The sequence below is a fragment of the Ambystoma mexicanum genome, chromosome 1q (assembly GCF_040938575.1).
Source record: "Ambystoma mexicanum isolate Mex_15411 chromosome 1q, UKY_AmexF1_1, whole genome shotgun sequence".
NCBI classification, from domain to species: Eukaryota; Metazoa; Chordata; class Amphibia; order Caudata; family Ambystomatidae; genus Ambystoma; species Ambystoma mexicanum.
This window is the reverse complement of record NC_090922.1, coordinates 1,252,387,535-1,252,410,170: the sequence shown is the minus strand read 5'-3', so window position 1 is coordinate 1,252,410,170 and position 22,636 is coordinate 1,252,387,535. Positions and strand designations below refer to the sequence as shown.

The window sequence follows — 22,636 nt, the reverse complement described above, 5'->3', positions numbered from 1 at the left end:
TTTGTGTGAAGAGAGGGATTGTGGACTTTCTGTTAAACTTAATGTCAACTAATTTATTACAGTTGCCTCCAACAATAAGGTGGGAGAAAACACTTTCTAGCAACATTTTCCTTATACTAGTGAGCAATCTGTGGTTGCCCTGGGTAAGTGACTCAGAGGCTGATTATCTAACACTACCTTCTTTCAGAAGCAAGTTGCCCACTTAATCTGGGTAGGATGCAATTGTGGCATTGAGTTTTTGTGCAACAATTGATACCCCTGCCCCGTTTATGCATGGACGATTGTGAACTCCTTTACCCAGTGGCTTTTAAGCTTGATCGACTCCTCTTCAGAATGGTGTTTTCCTGGATGATTGCAATATTAACCTCAATGTTCTGGAAATGAGAAAGAACTCCCTGATGTTTGATATGGTGTCCTAATGCCCTTAACATTTCAGGAGATAGCTCAGGCCCCTATAGTGACCACAAATCCTAGGTGGATATGCAGAACAGCAAATGATATCATCACGAGAATGAATGTTCAGAGTGAATCTAGTGCTGAACAAAAGAACAGCAACATTTGCATCATCAAGTGAATTGTGGTAGACAGGAGACGGGACGGTAGAGAAAGGGGAAGATGTGAATGGGGAACATATGAAATGGAGTTTAAGAATTATCAAATGCAGGCAGGAAAAACAGTAAAAGGTGGAAAGGGCTCCGGGGGGCAACATTAGAAAAAAAGGCTACCAACCTTAAAATGTATGAGATTAGCATTGGATAGAAATGCTACAACTAAACTACATTAGAGGGTGGCACCTATGGCAACGTATTAGGAAGCGAATAACAGCATCATAATACCAGATAGGGTTAACAAGGTCAGCTGGTCCTCTAGCAGTAGCCATAACCTTTAGGGTGAGGCTCCTTGAGGCCATAGCAGTCCTCATAGGCAGAAATCTTGTTATCAATTGTGATTTTGAAGAGGCTTGGGTGGTGTGAGAAACCAAAGGGTGTCTCACTTGCTAGTCCCCGGGGATCCCCCTCTCAGGTAGCCAGGGCACGGCCATCGCCTTTGGATCCAGATCCTGTAGGTGGACCAGTGCGGGAGGATCACCTGGTTGAGGATCTCCTTGTTGAGGGATCTTCAGTGAGTGAGGGTGAGGTAACCAATGGTGAGACATGGTATTCCCCCCTTTCCCGTGCCCATACCCGATCCTATTTAACAGGATTCTCCAACATTACAACCCTCCCTTTCTACACAAACACTGGGCCGAGGAAGAGGACGACAGAGTAAAGAGGCTAACACTTACATATCTCATTGGTCATGTCCCATTAATCAGGTCAGGCAAAGTCAGGCACTTGACCTTAATCACATACATCTGATATCCATTAGCTTGCCCACACGGATAAAAAGCAGAACAGAGAGACACACTCTGAACAAGGTGAGACACAAGAAGGAGCAGATCCTCCTTGAAATAAGTTAGGGGAAGGGAATCCCTAACGAATGTTAATAAAGCTTGGTGAAGGGAACCCCTACAAGTGCTGTGATTGCGAGGTCTGAGCCCAAAAGAGGGAGACCTATGTGAAGTTTTGTTGAACTGTGAAAGGACTTTTGGAAAACTGGAATATGAGACTTTAACGTGGAAGGCCAGGTGGCCACCGACCTACGTTTTGAACTGCCTTTTTTTGATAAACTGAGCCAGAGTGCATCATACGTTTAGGGGGGCCGCCTTTCTTTGTGCTGTCCAACGTGGGGAGGAGAGCTGACTCAGCCACCTTGATCCTTTATGTTATAACACTGACTTTCCTTTGCATACACATTCCCCTTGACACACATTTTGTATAAGAGATAGGGCAGGCATTATGTCTTGTTAGTATGCACCATTTTGATTTGACATAGACTGACTAGGACTGTGTTTTCTTTATGATTTGATGGTAGAGACTACTCCCATCATAGTTATAGGGCAAAGTTGGAGTTTTTCCAAACCCCAAGAATTTAATAAAGGTTTTGAAACTTGAAAAGTTATGTCAGTGCCATACTTGTGATGCCAGTGCCTCCCTGACACATGGTTGTAAATGTGGGATATGACTAAATTGAGACAAATTGGGGGCCCCTAAAATTTCAAAAACTTAGCCGCACTGCCTCAGACCCCTCTACCAGTTGGCCCTTTCTTTAGCTGTGTTTATCACTTCTTTCAATTGAGTGTGTTTCAGGAATAACATGATAAATGCCCTGTGTTTGCGGGTGAGTAGCTGGTTAGGGGCTTAACCAGTATGCAATTTGGATGCTTAAAGTGGAGCCCAATTTTATGCCAACGACTTTCAGTAACGAGTTCAGAATCTGAGCTGCATAATGCCCTCTGTTCCTCCAGGTAAACCATATAGTCTTACGTTGTGGCACAAACTTTTATTTCCAACATATTCAGAGTGGGATTTCAACTCCTTTAATTCCTCCCACAGCAGAGGTTTGCAACCTTTGTTTCCCCAGATATTTTGAACTATGACTCCAATGATCCCTCAACATTGACTATGCTGGCATGGGCTGATGGGAGTTGTAGTACAAGACAGAACCCTATTCTATGGTCATTCTAATCTGGGTGCCAAGTCATGGGTGTCACTTATCCTCTAATAGGCACAGCTAGCTTCTTGCTGGTGTCATCTCACTTGGATTCTGTTGAGTTGACAATCACATGCAAGCTTCATGAAGAGTAGAAGAGCATAAACCTTCTCCAGAATGCACTGTATCATTTGATCAATAAGAGGTCTTTATGACGGAGAGTCATTCTTTAAGCATTTGAAGTTTGTTACTCGTATGGCTTGGGCGATTTCCCTTCTGGATGAGGTTTTGGGATTGAGGATGAGGATGCGATCAGCATGGTGAGCGCACTTTGTGACTGGGCCAGGATAGCTTTTTGAGTTGGAAAATGTCTTTCGGCTTGCCTCTGCTAACAGAGATGTTCAGGTGATCTGTGACTGTGAATAGGCTGCTAACCCAACCCAAACCAGGGGTAGACGCAATTTTCACGTAGCGGCTACAAACTATAGGTTAAAGGCAGTACACAATAGCCATGGTTTTTCTTGCTTCCCCTGTGGGTATGCCAGTAATATGGAAGGAACATATGGGTACTTGCAATGTATAATATATATGGGATACATTACTCACCGTAATCGTATTTCTGATGCTTGTATCTGCTTAGATTCACATGCTGTGCATAGGCCGACATCTAGTGGAAGCTGCGGAGTATTACAGTTTGTTTTTCGAAACTCGAAAATGGGCGTCGACACAGGCGTGCCAGTAATACTATCCCTAGTGTGACGTCCACTGTACCCAAGATCCCTCACGCGTCTAGGATCCTCAGATTGTATTTTTTCTGACATGAGGAAGCATGAGGAGTAGCGTGAGTACAGATAATCCAAGCAGATAGACAGAAAGGTAAGACTACAAGCAATCATGCGCCTTCTCTCGGAGGGGAGGAAGGGTGGGTCGCATGTGAATCTAAGCAGATACAAGCATCAGAAATACGATTACGGTGAGTAATGTATCCCTTCTGAGGCTTGTGGAATCTGCTTAGATCACATGCTGTGCATAGATTAGCGAGCAGTACCAGAAGAAGGAGGTGGGATGTGAGAAGGGTCATGAGCAAACAGGTGTCTTAGAACCGCTTGTCCCACTTGTGTATCTGTCTTGGAATGAGTGTCAATGCAGTAATGCTGAGTAAAAGTGTGAATAGAGCTCCAAGTAGCTGCTTTGCAAATGGTGTCGAGGGGAACATTTGCAATGAAAGCCAGAGTGGCCCCAATGCCTCTAGTAGAGTGGGCCCTTGGCGTAAAAGGCAGAGTCTTTTCAGAAAGAGAGTAACACAGCTGTATACAGTTGATAATCCACTTTGAGATAGCGCCTTTAGAGACGCGATCTCCCTCTCTGCCTGTAGCTACGGAGACAAACAGTTGATCTGTTTTCCTTAGCGGTCTGGTTTTATTTACATAGTAGAGGACCGCCCTACGCACATCTAGGGTGTGTAGTTTCACCTCAGCTGAGCTTTGCGGGTTCTGGAAGAAAGCCGGAAGCTCGATGGACTGGTTTACATGGAACTTTGATATAAATTTAGGTGAGAACCTAGGGTGCGTGCGTAAAACCAGTTTGTCCTTGTGGATACTAAAGAAAGGATCCTGCACTGACAGAGCCTGAATTTCACTGACCCTTCTTATAGAGGTAATGGCTACTAAGAAGGCCGTTTTATAAGTCAGGTGTTTGAGACTACTTTTATGCATGGGTTCGAAAGGGGGGCCCATGAGCTTAGCTAGCACCACATTAAGGTCCCATCCTGGCGGTGGGTTCGAAATAGGAGGGTGAAGTCTCTTTACTCCTTCCATGAAGGCTTTAACTACTGGTACTTTCCACCACGACACCTTGTTATGGGATGTGGTGTAAGCCGAGAGGGCTGCCAGGTGTACTTTCAGAGAGTTAAAAACCAATCCTGCATCCAGGAGGTGGAGCATGTATGTCACAACGTTGGAAGGAGTGCAATCAACTGGGTTGATTTGTTTATTCTGGCACCAAATAACGAATCTCTTCCACTTGTCAAAATAACAGTGCCTTGTGTTTGGTTTCCTGGATTCTTTTAGGATGTCCATACACCTTTGTGGTAAATTGAGATGGCCAAACTCTATGACCTCAGGAGCCATGCTGCCAGGTTCATTAAGTTGGGTTCCTGGTGCACTGTTTGACCTTGTTGCTGGGACAGTAGGTTGTACCAGGCTGGGAGTTTGATGTGCTCGCACACCGCCATCCTGCGTAGGTGTGGAAACCATGGTTGTCTCGCCCACATGGGAGCAACTAGGATGAGCGTCATCGATTCCTTATTCATCTTGTACACCACCTTCCTGATGAGGAGTTGGTGGAAAAGCGTACGCAAACATCCCTGACCAGTTCATCCACAGGGCGTTCCCTTGGGAGTCTGGCTGGGGGAACCTGGATGCAAATCCTGGGCATTGTTTGTTTTTGCTTGTGGCGAATAGGTCTATAGTGGGGAAACCCCACTGAGAGAAGAGATCTTCTACGATATCTCTGTGAAGGACCCATTCGTGTTCCTCTGGGAGGGAGTCTCTGCTTAGGGCATCCGCTAGGGAATTGAGCTCCCCTGGAACATGTTGTGATGACAGGAAGATGTTCCGTCTGAGTGCCCATATCCAGATTTTCTGGGCAAGCTTGGACAGATTTGGCGAACGAGTCCCTCCTTGTTTGTTCAAATAGAACATGGCTGTCGTGCTGTCCGTCCGGATCTGCACCGACAAGTTTAGCAGATGGGGCTCGAACGCCCGAAGCGCTCAGAATACTGCCAGAAGCTCTAGCAGGTTGATGTGGTTCTTGGCTACTGAGTGAGACCAGATACCCTGAGCTGTGTGGTGGAGATGGTGAGCTCCCCACCTAGTCAGGCATGCATCTGTAGTCACCACTGCCTGTACTTCGGGATCGTAAAAGGGTTTTCCCCTTGCGAGATTCTCTCTTGTCCACCAGTGTAAGCTCTGTATGAGTGTTGGTGAAACGACCACTAGATCGTCCCACTGACCACTTGCCTGAGACCACTGTTTCGCCAACCATTCCTGCATGGGACGCATGCGCAGACGCGCGTGGGGGACCAGGTAAATGCAAGACGCCATCATGCCCAGTAACCGCATTGCTTTGCGTACCGTTATTTGTTGACCTGACTGATAATGTGGAATTTGCAGTAGTATATTCCGAATTCTCTCTTCCGAAGGGAAGGTCAACCCTCTTTGAGAATCTAGGATTGCTCCTAGGAACTGTTTTGAGGTGCTTGGCACCAGACTTGACTTCTTCTCGTTGATAGAGAAGCCTAATTCGTGGAGGAGGTCGATAGTCCTCTGAATGTTTGACCTGCAAATTCCTGGGGTTTCCCCCGTTATGAGCCAGTCGTCCAGATAAGGGTACACTGGGATTGCCTCCCTGCGTAGGTGTGCAGCTGCCACCGCCAGTACCTTGGTGAACACCCTTGGTGCTGAAGCTATCCCGAAGGGCAGTACCTTGAATTGGTAGTGGCGACTGTCCACCTTGAAGCGCAAGTATTTTCTGTGGGCTGGGAGCATGGAAATATGAAAATAAGCATCTTTCATATCCAAGGTTGCCATGTAATCCCCCTTTTTTAGGAGGGGGATTACCTCTTGTAGCGTGGTCATACGGAATTTTTGGGGCTTGACATACTTGTTGGCAGGCCGTAAGTCCAATACTGGGCGCATTGTTAAATCTTTCTTTGGCACAAGGAAGTAAGTTGAATAGATACCCTTGTTTACCTGGTGTCCTGGGACGAGTTCTATCGCGTCCTTTTCTAGCAGAATGGCGATCTCCTCGAGAAGGATCTTCTGATGTTCTAAGGAGTGTACTCTTTGTCGTGGAGGGTGGTTCCGGGGACGCTGCAGTAATTCTATACAATATCCTGTGGACACTGTTGACAGCACCCATCTGTCTGAGGTGATCCCTTCCCAAGCCTGGGTGAAGTTGGAAATGCGTCCCCCTACTGGGGTTGCGTGAGAAGGGACCCTGAACTGAGCATCACTGCTTTGGTGGAGGCGTGCCACCTCCCTTGTTGGGGCTGCCTCTGCCTCTTCCACGACCTCTTTTGTTACCCTTGCTGTAACTCTGGGTAGACTGCTGGTTGTTGTTCCATTGTGTACCCTGTCCTTGGGCATAGTTGCCTCTTTGTGAATTTTGGCCGCGTGGGCGACGAAAATTACTGTTCCCCCTCTGATTAGGGGGTTTGTTGGTAAGCTGGCCAAGGGATTTGAGAGTCTCGTACTCGTCCTTGGCATTCTTAAGTGCGTCTTCGACCGCTTTCCCAAACAATAGATCGGGTTCCACCGGCTTGTCTATTAATGAAGCCTGTGTTTCTGTTTTGAACCCCGACTGCCGTAACCACGCATGTCTCTTGATAACAGTACCTTCTGCTATCAATCTTCCTGCGTTGTCCGCGGCGTCGAAGGTTGCTTTTAATATGCAACCAGACACGGCTCTCCCTTCTGCCGAGATCCCAGCCAACTGGCCCTTTAACGGTTCAGGAGCAGAGGCTATGAGCGCCGCGACCTCTTCCCATTGATGGCAGTTGTAACTTGCCAATAGGGTGGTGGAGTTTGCAATCCTTGCTTGGTAGGCGGACGTTGAGGCTACCTTCCTGCCAAACCCGTATAGTCTTTTGCTCTCCTTGTCGGGAGGAGCTTCTGATGACGATAAGGGTGTCCCAGCCCTCTTCCGAGTGTTGGTAACCACTAGGGAGTCTGGTTTAAGCTGTCCTCTTATATAAAGAGGGTCAGACTGGGCTGCCCGAAAAAGTTTTTCGACTCTGGGGTTGACGGCTCTGGTGAGGTTTGGATTCACCAGGGATGGATCTATTCTACGTTGGATGGATTTAAGGATAGGGATGGTTTGAGCGACCGGCCTCCTTTCTCCCACCAACTCTTCTGCGAAGTCCCTTTCCTCCTGTACACCGTGGGTGTCGATGTGAAAATGTTCTGCCGCGCGAGCGAGAACTTCATTAAGGAGGGGCTGGTTATCAACTGGCGAGTCGGTAACTGGGGCTTCGCTTTCTACCGGGGAATCTACTCTGTAAATTTCCTGCTCGTCTTCTACCTCCTCCAGGTCCTCATCATCCGCATAGTATTCAGTCCCGGTTTGTTCCTCCATAATTGTAAACTCCTGGTCCCCTTCAGGGAAAGGCTGTCCTTGGTATCTGGAGTATGGAGTAGAGTAAGGCTGCACCTCGAAGGGTTCAGGTCTTTCGAACCGGGCCTTTTTACTTAGGGGGATAGGATCAGAGGAGCCTGAGGGTGTGGCCCCTTGAGGGTCATACGAAAGGAAATGTTCTGGGTTCTTGTCATAAAAATCAGCTAAGGAAGACATCCTTGACATGACCCTGTCTATGTCTTCACTGGACCATTCTTTGGAACAGGGTATGGCTTTAGTAGGCAACTTAGAGGACTTATCAAGGGTAGCCTTGCTGGATGTTGATGTCCCAGTAGATTTATGTTTGACTGTCTGCTTAGGGTGGAAGGATGGTCTTACAGGAGTGGAAGGCTGTGCTTTCCGCTGTTTCCCCCCCCTCCCTGTGCGTGGAAAAATGTTTTCCCTGCCCCTTGGAGGCCTCGGAGACTTTCGACGCCTGGTGTCGAGGGTCGGGAGAGGTACCTTGTTTTGAGCGTGGGGCCTCGCTGGTGTTAACTGCGGCCTCAGTCTCCTGGAGCGCGGCCTGGGGGTGGAAGTCGTCTTCGTCTTCCGACGACCGAACTTCCGTTAATCTAGGGAGCGAGGCACTCTTGGCAAGAGTGGATGATTGCCTTGCGTCATGCGGCGATCTCGATCGAGAGCGCCCAGAGGACACCGAGTCGGACCATTCTATCTGTGCCTCTTTCCGAGAAGTCGACGTCGTCGAGGTTCGGTTGGACTTAGTGTGTGTAGGGTGTGTAGCGCTTGCGTCGCCGGGGGTCTTCCCCATAGCCGCCCTGCCGGACAACCTTCCGAGGTCGGGGACCTGCGCTCGGCAGTCTTTCGACGCTGTAATGCCCTCGCCGTCCGAAAGTACGGCGTCGCTGCCATCGTTGAAGGCGCCCTCCGCTGCCATGGCTGCCTGCCTGGCGTGGTGGGCCCAACGCTTTGTCGAACGGTCCTTAAGTGTCTTAGGCTTAAACCTACTACACGCTCTGCAGTTCGCTTCGGGGTGGTCCCTCGGCAAGCAGAGATTGCACGTGGCGTGCCTGTCGACCCAAGGGTATTTGCGGTTGCACTTGGGGCAGAATTGGAAAGGGGTACCCTCCATACGCACCTTGAGGCAGCGGGCTGGTAAGTGTAGGAAATATATAAGGTGTACCTATATACTAAGAGTGAAGAGTATGTACCACCCCCCACTCTCCCTACTTGCAGGGCCGAGGCCGGCGGCCTACTAGGCCCGGGCCGAGGCCAGCGGCCTTCCGAGGCCCAGATCCGTCGTGCAGCAGCCGACGGTCGATGTCTTCTCCAGCCGTCGTCGAGGGTCGACGTTGGGGTGGGGAAGGATGTCAATAAATAATTTTACTTCAATAATTAGCAAAAGTATGGCTAAGGCCAGGGAACTCCGCAAGATGCTTCCGACCAGTATGGCGGAAAAAAACAATCTGAGGATCCTAGACGCGTGAGGGATCTTGGGTACAGTGGACGTCACACTAGGGATAGTATTACTGGCACGCCTGTGTCGACGCCCATTTTCGAGTTTCGAAAAACAAACTGTAATACTCCGCAGCTTCCACTAGATGTCGGCCTATGCACAGCATGTGATCTAAGCAGATTCCACAAGCCTCAGAAATATATATATATATATATATATATATATATATATATATATATATATATATATATATATATATATATATATATATATGTATTTTACAGTTGATGGCAGACTTTGCACAAGATTGTACTAATGAACGTATATCCAGATTAATTGGGACCCACACCAACTCCCACTATCACGGTGGTAACAGAAATCCCTGTGTAGCCATTATGATTCTTTCGCTGGTTACTCAGTCTTGATGTCAGTAGAAGCAGAACCACTCAGGGTAATATCCAGGCTCCAGGACTGAAATGATGGACAAATGAAATAGTGGCCTGGGCTCCTCTCAGGTGGTCAGCATCTTCACTTCAAACTCGTTTCCGGGAATCCCAAATAAGATGCAAAGCGATTCAGGGCGGGGTGTATTCTCAACACTGTGATTGGCTGGGGATGATTCTCACGGAGAGAGAACATTAATAATGGCCCCAAGGGATTATGGCAAGCTTTATTGCTCAGTACCTATGTAAGCTGGGCTGGCTAGCTTTGCCCAGCAAGAAGAGGCTTCTTTCATGTTAGAATTTAGGGGAATTGGAGTAGAGGCCCTCAACCAATATCACAGAATTATTTGATGTAAACGTGGGCTTTGGTTAGCTTAAGGAAATGTAACAACTGGAAGTGTAAGAAATGCTTGATGCCTGGGCAATACTTAACCTGAATTTCTATATGAGGCACAAACTGGGGGAACAGGTCCTGTGTAAGACCTTGAAGTATCTGTGACTCACATGAAGGAACCAGCAAAGTTGGTTCCCCTGTTTGATGCATGTGTGACCTGTTTACCAAAGCCCCTCATTGGTATCCTGACTTGTCTGCAGTTTGAGATCTTTACTGGTGATTTGGGATAGAGTTGAGAAAGGAAGTGGCTGTGTTGTTGGCAGAGTCTCCTTTCAACTGAACACTTGAAACCCTGACCCTATGTGTTGCAGGGCCAGTAAAGCGTGACCCTGCCCTTTATGGTGCTGATTGCTGGGATGCCCTGTGAGCGATGACTCCTTGATGACAGCTGTGCTCCCTAGTGCCTCTCCTTACTTGCACTTAAGGCAGAAAGAAAGCTGAAGTGGATGCCTCATTGGAACGAAGGCTGCAATATAATGACAACATGTTGACTTCGAAGCTACCTCAGGAGGTGTTATCATCGAACACCTAAACTCAAAGCAGGAACTATATTATGCAGTAATACAGCATACATTGAATTATCCACAGACATCTGGCTTCAGTGAAGAAAAAAGGCACATAGAAGACTTCAAGTGGACTCTCAGAATTGTTGTTTCTTTTTTGAAACTTTTTGTGGGCAGGTTTTTGGGGAGAAACCGATGTGGGTATATTCTATCCTCAAAAAGACGTTTTTTGGAAACACTTTATTGTTTATAATGTTCGCCTATTTACTTTTTTTACTTTCATTATACTTTATCATTTGTAGGCTCTAATGAGCTAATATAATTTCACCGACCTTTACAACCTTTATTCATTTAACTGAGTTGCTTTTGCAGCAATTGTTCTTTACTTGAACATACTAGAAACACCCCCAGAGTAAACTCTGAACTCAGCCTGGGTTACCAAGGGTGAGACAAGTGAACATTTTTAGAATTCTTGAAAAGCCCCTTTAAGGTTCCTGTAACCAGATTGTTGTGGAATATTTGCCATTGCATGTGTAAAGGTCTTGCTCCTCAGCCTTCAAGGTGGCTTCTTGACAATGGCACTCTCACAAACCGGGGTGTCTGGGACTGGAGGTCTCTTCCTTCCACCCTTTCATTTTCACGCTTGCTTGACTTCGACCCACTGCACATTTTGTTTTCCCTTCTCTTCCTCCTCTATCCCCACTGGATCTTAAGAGAAAAGGCTGGAACAGGAGGGTCCATTACTTGGCAGTCTAAATCTCTGACATTTTTCAGTTTCTTGCTGGGGTGGGACAGTAGGGTGGGTGGAAGGAAGTGAGGGTCTGACATTCTCTCTTAACTGAGGAAGTGTGGGTGTGTTGGGCATGGGTTAGGAGTTTCTGTCTCTGGTCTTTAGTCACAATTTGGGCCGCATTCTAAGTTTGCCGGTCCGAAAACAACGGTAAGCTTTCACGTATTAAACTTATACAACAACTACTTTCGCACTATATCAAACTGTTCATCCGCATGTCCCCCTTTTATGACTTTGATGATATTACTATAGCAGAGCACAACAACTTGTCAGCTAAATCCATTACCACACCCTAACCATTTCGACCTCTATTTTCTTTTCTGTCCTTTTTTTTCCTCCTTAGAGCGAAATATTAATCGCAACTATCTAGTGGCTTATCCCTCTCTACCCTCCTGAAGAACCAGTACCAACATACTGGGGAAACACGTGTCGAGGGAACTGGCATGACGTTAGATAAAACACATGCGCACAAGAAATCATTTTAAAGCAACAACCGGTTTTTGCATTACCTTCAACATTCACCTAGAAGCGCAACAAAAACGTAAGGACTCCACAAAGGACTCTCAAAAACTAAGAGCAATATGCACAATACTCCAATCATATAAGATATGAAGGACTCTTAAGAACAAGAGCACCTTTGAACAGAAATTGACTGCAACAAAGGACCCAAAGGAACAAGGACCCAAAGGACCTTTTCAAACTAGGAGCATTCTAAAGAAACAACAATAAGAAAGGATATCTTTTGTGAAACTAACAACATATCCAACCAATAGGAAATTTATTGCAACAAGGACTCAATGGCTTGCTAAGAAAAAGTACATTACCAACAGATACTCATTGTGAAGTTAACAATATATTTAAGACAAGATACCTATTGTGGAGCAAACAATATATCTAAATAAACAAGTATCTGCAACATCCACTGTGTCCCTGCTTGTCTCTAAAAAGATCTACTAACCTTCACGATACTGTAGGCGGAACTCACAGGTAGTACACTCAATGACTATTCATTTGTGAATGAATAGTTATTTCTCTTCAATGACACTTAACAACGATGCCAGTGCTTACATGTCCCCCCATTCCCATAGAGTCTTGTTAGACTCTATGGTAATTAACGAAATTGCCGGTACTCAACTTCCTGGCCGCCAGACTTGGAATAGCCCGGTGGCACCGGGAAGTCAGACACTGGTAATTCATTATGGGTCCAGCAGCAACCTGCCGGTAGCACCAGCACAGTTACCGCCGGACTCGTAATGAGGCCCTATGTCTCTCCCTGTCCATGAATGAGCTGTAGCAGCATTTTACACGTTCATTAATTTCTTCATGTTAATCCTCATGTCTTTTTCTGTAAAATCATTAACAAGTCTCAAGCCATTTCTAGTCAGCTGACTTTCTAGAACATTAGCAAATTGGCAGATCTCTTTGTATAAGCAAGTTCAACAACAACTCATTAATCTTATCAACATTCAACTTGGGAGCTAATAATTGTTCCACTACTTCAGTGTGTGCTGTCCTGATTTTTATATTGTCATTGAAGTCTGCCAGTACACTAATTTATTATATACATACAGTTGTACATTTTATCATGGGCGTGTCAACAGAGAGCCAATGAGATATTGAAACACATGTCTGAACATTACAATCTACCAGTAAAATTCAGAGTGATTTGTAAGGTAGCCCTTCCAGTAATGAAAGTATTGAATGGGTTATCACCTAGAGCAAGATATAATGTCAGCTTGCTAAAGTGTGTCAGTCTTTCCGTCACTGTCTTTCCACTGCAGCTTCTTCACCGGTGTACCTCTTGTCCTGTTGCAACCTACCTTTTCTTTGGAAGTTTCAACTTCACCCCCCACATCCCTGTCACTCTCCCCCAAGCCATGCTAAGTCCAGCTTTCCATTTCCCAATCACACACACCAGTGGGCATGCTCTCCCCACTGTTGCCCATTGCTTGGAAGGGGGAATCAGTCTTCACTCCCCATATTTGCTGTCACTCATCCCATACAAACCCCAGGGACAGCCTCACGGTTGCCCCATAACTTGAACACTTCTGCATTTCAACTTATTCCAATCCTCCCCCACATTCCTCCCACCTACCGCTTTCTCTTCGTCGGCCCTCCCGCTTTCCTTGATTCCATGTGGAACAAGTTGCTGTACCAATACCAGACATCCTATTCTACTGCTCTGATGCCGGCCTTCATTTCCTCCCATACCTCCACTCATTCCTGTGTTGCCACCACTGTGCTCCCTACTCTGCCCATCTTCATTCTGGCAACAAAAGGTTCTCATTCATTCCTTTTATACGGATGGGTGTGTATGACAATGCTACTTCAGAACCAGTACTTTGCATCAATGCCTTTTCATAACACTGATTTCTCAACATTGGCAGACATGTCATAGTTCAAGTAATGGTGAATTGAAGCACTGTTTACTGTAGTGGTCAGCTTGACTAAACTGATCTGGTTCACCCCTTTGTCCACATAATGTTTACCAGAGTGTGTCATACATATAGAAATAAGGTGCTTGTGTGATGAGAGTTGATTGGCTTGCAGTGTGCATGGGAGATGCTGGTCCGCCCCTTCCACCTTTACAAGCCCCAGTCAAAAACAACCACAGTGCTGAGGATTGTACTCCGGGTGCTGTACCAGGAGTGAGTAAAGGGCTCCTGACTCTTCAGTAAAGTTTTACATATTGATTCCCATAGATATTTGCATTAAAGAAACAGCTTAGGTATGTTTAAAGATTATTTATAGCAATTGTAACACTGGTCTTCAATGATGCTGGACACAGACACTGATGGGCAATGGTTACATGCTGTTGATTGAGCTCTCGATGAACAATCTTTTCACTGAAGAAAACACTCTGATGGGGTGATGATGCTTCCAGATACATGTAAATGTAGGCCCTTAATATACTGACAGTAGTTATCCCAATTAGGTAATTGGCAAATATGGATTTGGTAGGGGATTTTAATTTAACAAACCTCCTACCACTAGTAGGTGGTCACCCATGCCCATGTAGGGCCCATGGCAAATAACTCAACGTTATTAAATAACTTGCTGCTCGGCAGAGATGTACAAGTTTGAAATATGATACCACTTGCCAAAATCTATACACAAAGTGTGCATGGACTAAAGGCACCGACTAAAAAAACAAAACCCAACCTGATTTACTGCGTTGATGATCTTTTTTTTGGCTTATTTCTATTTCTGGTTGCTAGCTTGCAAAACCACAAAGACCCCTTTTCTCAGGTAGTAGGAAGAAATACGTTGGAATGCTAATAGAGGGACCAGGATCAAAATACCTAGAGTATGCCAACGGGGCCTTACATTTTTCCAGCCATTGATCCTTGGGAATCAAGATTGTGTCCCATACTGGCACATGATTTCGGACGGTCTCCGATATTGTTTTCTGCCAGAACATCCAGCTATCACACAGCCATGCAAAGGGCTATTCAGCAAATAGTTACGCCTCATGATTTGCCTAGCTCACCCATATACACCCTCTCACATGATGGCTACCACATCCGCCCCTACCTAGAAGATAACCTGATATGTGACTGCCTCTCCAATCCAGATTCTGTGATGGTTACCCTACTCAAATGGCAATCACCAAAGTCTACAACGTCCTTACTAGTACTCATGACTAAATTCCCTTCCATCTCCATTGTTCATGGTCTCTCTCTGCCACTTCAAAACCCACTGGCCACCGCTTATGCCTTCATACACTATCTTAAATTGCCTTGCAGGAAACCATAACTGAACTGGATCACCTCTTATCTATCTGACAAGATCTTCCTGAGGTCCTGGAATACTCCCACTCTTCATGCCAACCACCCCCCAGTAGGGGCTCCTCAAGGATCAGTCCTCCGTCTTCTCTCTTCAAAATCTACACCTGTCTAGTCTTAGAGTTTACAAGGGGGTCCGGAAGCCACAACAATCCACTTCATGCTGGGCAAGGGTGTGGCCTGAAGTGAATGATGTTTTTATTACACTATGTTATTATTCTTTATACCATGCAGCACTGCCATTTTCATGGTCTCAAGGTGCTCTGGCGGACCTGAAAATGAAAGAAGGCTGGAAGGGTTTAGTTAAAGGGATTGGGAGGGAAAAGAGCAAGAGAGCTTTGATGTGCTCTTGATAGCTTCAGTTTGAAAAACTGGTCAGTGTGTGCTGGTTTGTTTTCAGCTGATAGACGTTATGTGCTGTATGAGTGTGTTTTGGGTGATTTGTGTGTAATTGTTTAATTTCCTGTTGGGTGTTGCGGAGTGCGTGCAGTTTGTGGTGGTTTTAGGATTTTTCTGCGGTAAAGGTAAGAGTGTGTTTTGTTCGGTGGTTGAGGGCGAGTTAGCAGGTTATTGGAGAGTTGTTACTAGGGTTAGTGGAGAGTCATTTGTGTCTTTTTGTGCCATGGTTATGTTGATCTGTGGAGTTTATATCATTCTATGGTGATTTGAGGTATAATTCATTATTTTGTTGGGTAACTTTCTTTTCGATTCATCAGGTTTCGTTTGTTTTTAGTGTTTCTATTGTGATGTGTTGGCAGTTTCGATTTGATGATGTTTCCTGTTTAGCTTGTGAGTTAAAGTGCCACGTTTTTAGTAATTTTCAGAACTTTAGGTGATCTTCTGTTCTTTGGATTTCCTTTGGGAGCAAGTTGCAAAGTTTTTCTGCGATGCAGGAGAATGCTGTGCAACAGATTTCTGCTTTGAGTATTGTGTAGGTTCGTAGAGAATGTCGCTCCTGGACATTAGTGTTCGGTTTGCTTTGTAGAGGTATATTTATCCCTGTATGAATTCTGCTACTTGGCCGTGGATAGCATTGTGTGCTATGCAGAATGCTTTGATGAAAATCTGTTTATTTACTGTTAGCCAATGTAGGTCTCTCAGTGCTGAAGTAGTCTTGCTGCTGCGTTCAATATTCATTTTAGTTTTTTGGTATGGTAGTCTGCACTCTGAGGTAGGTGCTGTTGGCGTAGTCTATTCTTGACACGTAGAGAGAAGTGACAGCAAGTGTTCCATGCAAGAAGGAGAAAATGGATAGTATCTGCTTTATTGTGTGTAGGGTGAAGAAGCACTTCTTTACTACTACGTTGACAGGCGGTTCGAGTGTTAAGTAGTTGCCAATTCATATTCTGAGATTTTGTAACCACTGTGGATGGTTCCATTCGGTTTCCCATTTCAGTAGGCCATGGAATGTGGGTTGGTTTGATGGGTCGTTGGGCGTGATCATAATTTCTGTTTTGTCCGGGTTGAGTTTAAGGCTGTTGGTACTCATCCAATGGTTTATTTCTGTGAGGCAGTTGATAAGGGTTGTATCTTGTTCTCTGCTAGTGTTGATTTTGTAGATAGTGGGCCTTATTACGACGCCAGCGCTAAACCATGGTGCTATTAGCACCATGGTCCATGCCGGGGTCTGCCATGGTGAATGGCGGAATTACTGCCCCATTCCAAGGCTGGCGGCGTGGTAATTCCCCATTCACTATGGGCCCTTCCCCATTCCCATTTTTGCCCCATAGGGCTCAATGGGAATGGGGAAGGCGCTAAGTACGGTGCCGCAAATTGCGGCACCGTACTTAGCACCAAGGTCCCTTTGCGGCACCCTACTTTAACGCCTGCTAAAAGCAGGCGTTAAGGTCGGGTCCCGCAAAGGGAACTCGTAATGAGGCGTTAAGGGTTTAACGGCACCAACACCTTTTACGGCGCCGTTAAACCCTTAACGCCAGGGTCGTAATGAGGCCCAATGTGTGTGTCCTCAGCGTATAGTCTGGTTACGCCGTCAGAAACCCCTTTTCCTCCTTCCACCCCAAAAGGAGAAATATAATCATTTTTTGAAAACATTTTGTGTAGCCCTTTGTGATCATTTGCTTCCTAATCCCTTTCACTTAACTTTCCCCCCAACCACCCCAAAAAAGAAAAAAGTGAAGAAAAAAAATCCTTTGTGAAAAAGTCTTTGTGGTTGCCATTTAGCTATTTATTTGGTTTTTGTACGAGTTTGGTTTCTAAGCACGGATCCGTGAACGAACCTCTGTTGCTCTGCATGGTCTTGCTTCCAAGACCAACGCGTTGCCCCTGTGCTATCCTCCGTACTTGAATCCCTTTCCTGTACGCCACCCCAAAAATATAAAAGGGTGATCCCTTTATACTAAAACCTTAAAAAAACATGTTCCTTCATGCCCCCATCAGGGTTTGTCAGGTTCACTCTGGACCATGAAGTGACTGTTGCCTGCTGTAGTGGATAGGCTCCGTCTGACGACAGTCAGGTCAACATTTCACAGCATTTCGAGATGTACTGCAGCAGTCGAGTGACTTGCTGAGACATTTGGGTGTGAATAACCTGACAGGAGCCAGCTTTCAGTGAATCCTTATGTGCAGCTGAAAAGTCTGTGGAGATCCCAGCATTTAAAGGATCAGTAAGAGATGCATCTGTGTGTTTGCTGGTTGCAGCAGCGGTCTTAGCTTTGCATCTTCATCTCTCTGGTAATTTCACTTTTGGCTCGTCTATGGTATTGCTTTTGGGATTGTGATTTTGCATTGACCCTATAGGATTGCATCCAACCTGATTTTCTGGGACCTTGGAACTGCTTTGTGGGCGGTTTGTGTATTATCCATCCCTGGCCTTGGTCACTGGAGTAATTTTGGATGTTTTTTTCTCTTTGTTTGGAATGTCAGATATTGAGAATCAACATTATAAACTCTGTTATTCCCTGCACAGTATTAGGCTCTCCTGGGCTTCCCTACTAGCTGTGTCCTCGTGCCACTGAGGGTAGGTCCTGCCCATTTCTTACCACCTGCTCCTGTTTTGCCCCTCCCTTCTGAGCTTCTCAATCTGGCCTATGGACTGGTAGGAAGAGTGTTAGGTCTCTTGAGTTAATTATCTATTTCTTCTGTAATTGTAGGGGGTATCAGGAGGCTGTGTATTTACTAGTAGGATACTTGTAGGTATTTTGGCTCACCCATTGTATTTTTTCTTGCAGCTTTGGGGGTGAGTCTTGTAGTATTCCTCCTACTTTTGCCTAAACGGCTGGCCGGTGATTGCAAGCTATATACAGTCCCAAGAAGAATGGGTTGACAGTTCTAATCACTGCCCCTCAACAATAACTCGTAAATAAACCTATCTTTTATGTATGTGCTTGGACTGTTACGGTCTACAAACCCTGACACCCAACCCTTACATCTCACAATAAATATTTCACATGCAAACACTGTTGGTCTGTAGTCCTACGATCATAGGCTAAAACTGTTTTTGAAAAAACAATAAGTCATCATTAAAGAATAAGTGATCTTTTAGATAATAGAAGTATAGCATACATAACGATAGGTTTCAATGTAAATGGTTTACTACCACAGACACATTCTTCTATTTATATACATTTACACTTGCATACGAACTTTCATCCTCCTGCCACCACATTAACATCCTCCAGGGGTGAAGAGGAAGCATCTTCCTGCACATCTTCCCAGGCAGATAGATCCCGATCACGATGTAGAGAAAGGGGTTCTGAGAAAGAGGCGCAACCAGACTGTGGCATCACCAGCAGCTATCAAGCCTGTGTTGTCTCTTGGCTGATCGCTCCGTTTGATATAGACTATGGCTGTACCTACCTACATTAGCAGCCGGGCGTGAACATCTGTTCGGAAATGCAGGCACACATTGCATACATTTTGGGGTGGTGGTCAGGTGGGGGGCGGGAAGATTGGGTAGTCAAAGAAGCCCTGAAGGCTCACTTTGGTGCCCATCACCCCAACATCCCCCACTAAATGGACCAAAGGAGAAAAACTGGTAAGTGGTCCATATTTTCACATGGATTATCCATTCCTTTTCCCACCTCCTGGCTGCTCCTATCTCTTGACCGTGGACCATGCAATCTAGCACCTTCCTATCCTGTGCATATTGTCACTTTCATTAATTCTCCTCTCTCCCCTCCTTGCCCTGGACCCACCCTTGGAATCCCACACTCCTCTCATCAAAAATACCACCAACATCTTTGCATTGAAGTTGACCATACAACTCCACCTCCTACACTTCGAAGAAGCTCCCAATCATGCCAAGCACATTCTTGCCCCTTGATTAACTCTGTTCTTTGCACTTGTATTGTACTACACTCTTCTCCCCACTCCTTTCCCTTGAACGTAACCGATCTGAATGCACCCAGAGACTGTAAAAGATCAGATTCCCCTTCCCTCGCCCACTACTCTGAGGGTGCTACTAAATATCATTTTGTTGTGTTTAGAGCCTTATTAAAAAAACAATAAAGAAATGCATTAGCTCATCAACAGAAAATATTATGAAATGAGCAATAAAGCAAAGGTCACTGGACCTCAGGCATATATTATATGAAAGGGTGCTGAAGGACAAGACTGGCACACAGATGGTATTGTGATTGCTATAGACTTTTATTAGTCAGGAAAATAAAAAGAAAACATAACTTTCCCTATCTCCAAGAGGGGTTTCCCAGTTTCAACTAAAATACTATGGGTTCTGTCAGAATGTCTGTGTAAATCAATAATCCACCGTCATGTGTCAAAATCCCTACTTCTGTCCCTTGCACTTGAAACTAAACTAGAGATAAAGTAAAACTTCTTGGTGCAGAAGAATGACTTCCTTCTTCTGGACTGGGGACAAAACTTCACTTCCAGTTGATATCTTCCTCTTAATGGAATGACTCCCTTCCCTGGGTCACTGTTCAAAATTTTTCTCCAACACAAAATTGTAAAGTTCAAGCATTTCTCTTTAACAGACACACTGTTTATCTCTTAACACTCTGTGTCAGAAAGTCTTTACAATATTGGTTACCAGGAGAATGACTCAATTTTCCAAGTATCTTGATTAACAGTTCAACAACACTAGGGGGAATGACTCCCTTCCCCTGGCTTCTCTTTTACTTTGGTATCACCGTTCAACACCACCACAGGGAATGACTCCCTTCCCCTGGCCTCTCTCTCTCTCTTAACTTTTAGGTTTCGCAGTAATACAGTTTATGCACCGGTAGGGTCTTTGACCCATGCCTCCCCACTGTGACCCACTTGGATCACTATCCTGCCAATTATCAGCATAAGGAAGATGACTTGCAATTTCCTTCTCTTTTGTGTGCCGGTCCCAGACTCATACTTCTATGCTTCTTTGATCTTGCAGACTTAGTTTATTCTCCTGCAAAATACTGCCATGAGGATGATGGCTTGTGTCCTTTTCTTGATACGTGTCCCTAGGGTTTGGGGTCTGATATGTGCCCCTTTTGGGTAACCGCTTCACCTTATGGCTCTCCCTACTTCGCTCTACCTCAGGGGTTATATCCCATCACCAGAGTTCTGGATTTGTTCATCTTGCATGATTATGAGTTTACAAAGACCCTCTCTCGTACCCGCACTGGCTAGCCCGTTTACTCCCGTACCGTCTGGGAATTCTCTGGTGGGCTCCAGTCTGCCTCGGGGTCTGTCTTTGCTCTCTTTCAGTCTCTGTGGGTTTGACAGACTTCTCTTGCACTGCGGCGGCTTCACAGCTTCTGTCTCTCCGCAGTACGAGTACCCGTTACAGACTGTGCAGGCTACCGGCCCTGCAAGGTCGGGTTACTGCTTATCCAAGTGTTCTGCAGCACAAGATCCGTTGGGGATGCCGTCAGCTTCTTTTCAGAATCCCTGAATTCAGTCGCTTCAATTGCCTGTGCCAAGCAGCTTCCTGCTCCTCGGTGCCTCCTAGGATGGCTGATCAACATTGTAAGTCCTTTGTTGCTTTTTATCTCACACAGGCATGGATGACTAGAATGCTCACCCAGGTTACATGGAGCATTCGTTATGGCTCCACTCCTCCTGGTACTTGTCTGATGTACTCCCTTTGAGTAGTCCCTACTCTTCCTTGTCTTAGTATTTCTTAAAGTCACAGACTAACAAAGGTACATGGGAGTACTGAGCAAAGTATTAGGATCGATGAGGTATGGAGGTGGGTAGGGTGTTGGGTGAGGAATGTTATGTCACTTTCTCCCGAGATGTTCTCCCCTGTCCCCAGAGGGGATGTCTCTTCCCATAAGATCATCCCGCTGAGTACCACTCCCACAGGGACTATCGGGTAGTGGCCTCGCTACCCTGGCCCCATGGGAAGGGGCTCCCCTTCGGGGAGCAGCGACGACATCTCGGGATTTGTCACATATATTATTTCCAAAAAGGGTCATGTCTGGACGCAATAAATGCTGCAACCAAGATAAACCATTTTTCTCTGCATGCTTATGTTATGATAAGATATACTGCTACTGTGCCCATCAACAGCATAGGGGTTTTACATAGCCTAGCCATGTCTTGGTATAACCACATTGTGACCACGCCAGGCCCTAGTGTGTTGGTAGTAAGAAATAAGTGAGAGGCAGGGAAAGACACAGAAATAAAGACAGAAATGGTGAAAAGCACATTCACTACCATACCTAAGGCTAACTTGTTGCTATTTTTTAAGGTACTTTTTATCTCATCAAATGTAACATTCACTTAATAAATTCACCCGTTACACCATTTATCCTTGATTTAATTTGTTCGGTCTTTCAGCCCTCTCCATTTCAGAACTGAATTTAACACTATATGTTTGAGAACCAATGAATGCCTGGTTCTTTGGGGGTTGCTTTGTAGTCCCTTTGTGGCTCCTCTTCAACCGATATCAGGGGCACATACCAATTAGTCAATTCATTAAAATGCACCTCTCAATGGACCTTAAAGCATCTGATTGTATTCTTTAACAATAATAAAGTTTCAAACTTTTGAGTGTAGACAACCCAACCAGTTCATGATACCTGTATGGATCCATCCAGAGGCACTGGAGACGAATCTTATGAATGAATGAAAACATCTCAGCTGGAAATAAGTGCCTTTTTGAATGAGTGCACTCTTTCTGTACTGGTTCGCTGCAAAGGTATTATATGTAATCACTGTAAAGACCAGCATCGGGTTTTTTTTCTGTAGTGTTGTGCGCCCACCTGGATGACTAGGCGATTTTGCATTGCTTCCTGGCCCCCTTTCCTTCTTAACATTGTAGAAGAACCATTGCTAGAAATCACACCTGTGAGCGGGCCTGCGTCTTCTTTTGCGTGTCGTGTCTGCGAGAAATGTGTCACACTTCGCTGAATGAAAGCACTTGGTTCTAAGACGCAGCTTTGGCGCTGGTAGTGGGTGTAATTGGCGGGGTTAGTTGGCTGTGTACGGAGTAACTCCCCGTTGCCTCTAGACACAGCCTGGACACACTAGTTTAAACCATATGTGAGTGAGGCCCCAATGGCGATACGAAACCTCATCATTTTTGCGGCCGTGGCCTCCGTTATGCGTCAGCGCACTTAACCATATGCTGTCATCATGAAACGCAAATCATTTTACCTCACAACGTAGAAGAAAAACATATGAACCCTCGCATTTC

General features: G+C 45.5%; 1 protein-coding gene and 1 long non-coding RNA gene across 7 annotated transcripts in view; one reads left to right on the top strand and one right to left on the bottom strand.

Annotated features, from left to right (window-relative positions):
- The window catches only part of LOC138545302 (FRAS1-related extracellular matrix protein 1-like), a 1,530,918-nt gene that overhangs the window by 370,402 nt on the left and 1,137,880 nt on the right, over window positions 1-22,636 (bottom strand). The gene's annotated exons all lie outside the window — the stretch shown is intronic.
- The window catches only part of LOC138545415 (uncharacterized), a 76,159-nt gene that overhangs the window by 28,860 nt on the left and 24,663 nt on the right, over window positions 1-22,636 (top strand). The window lies entirely within an intron of this gene.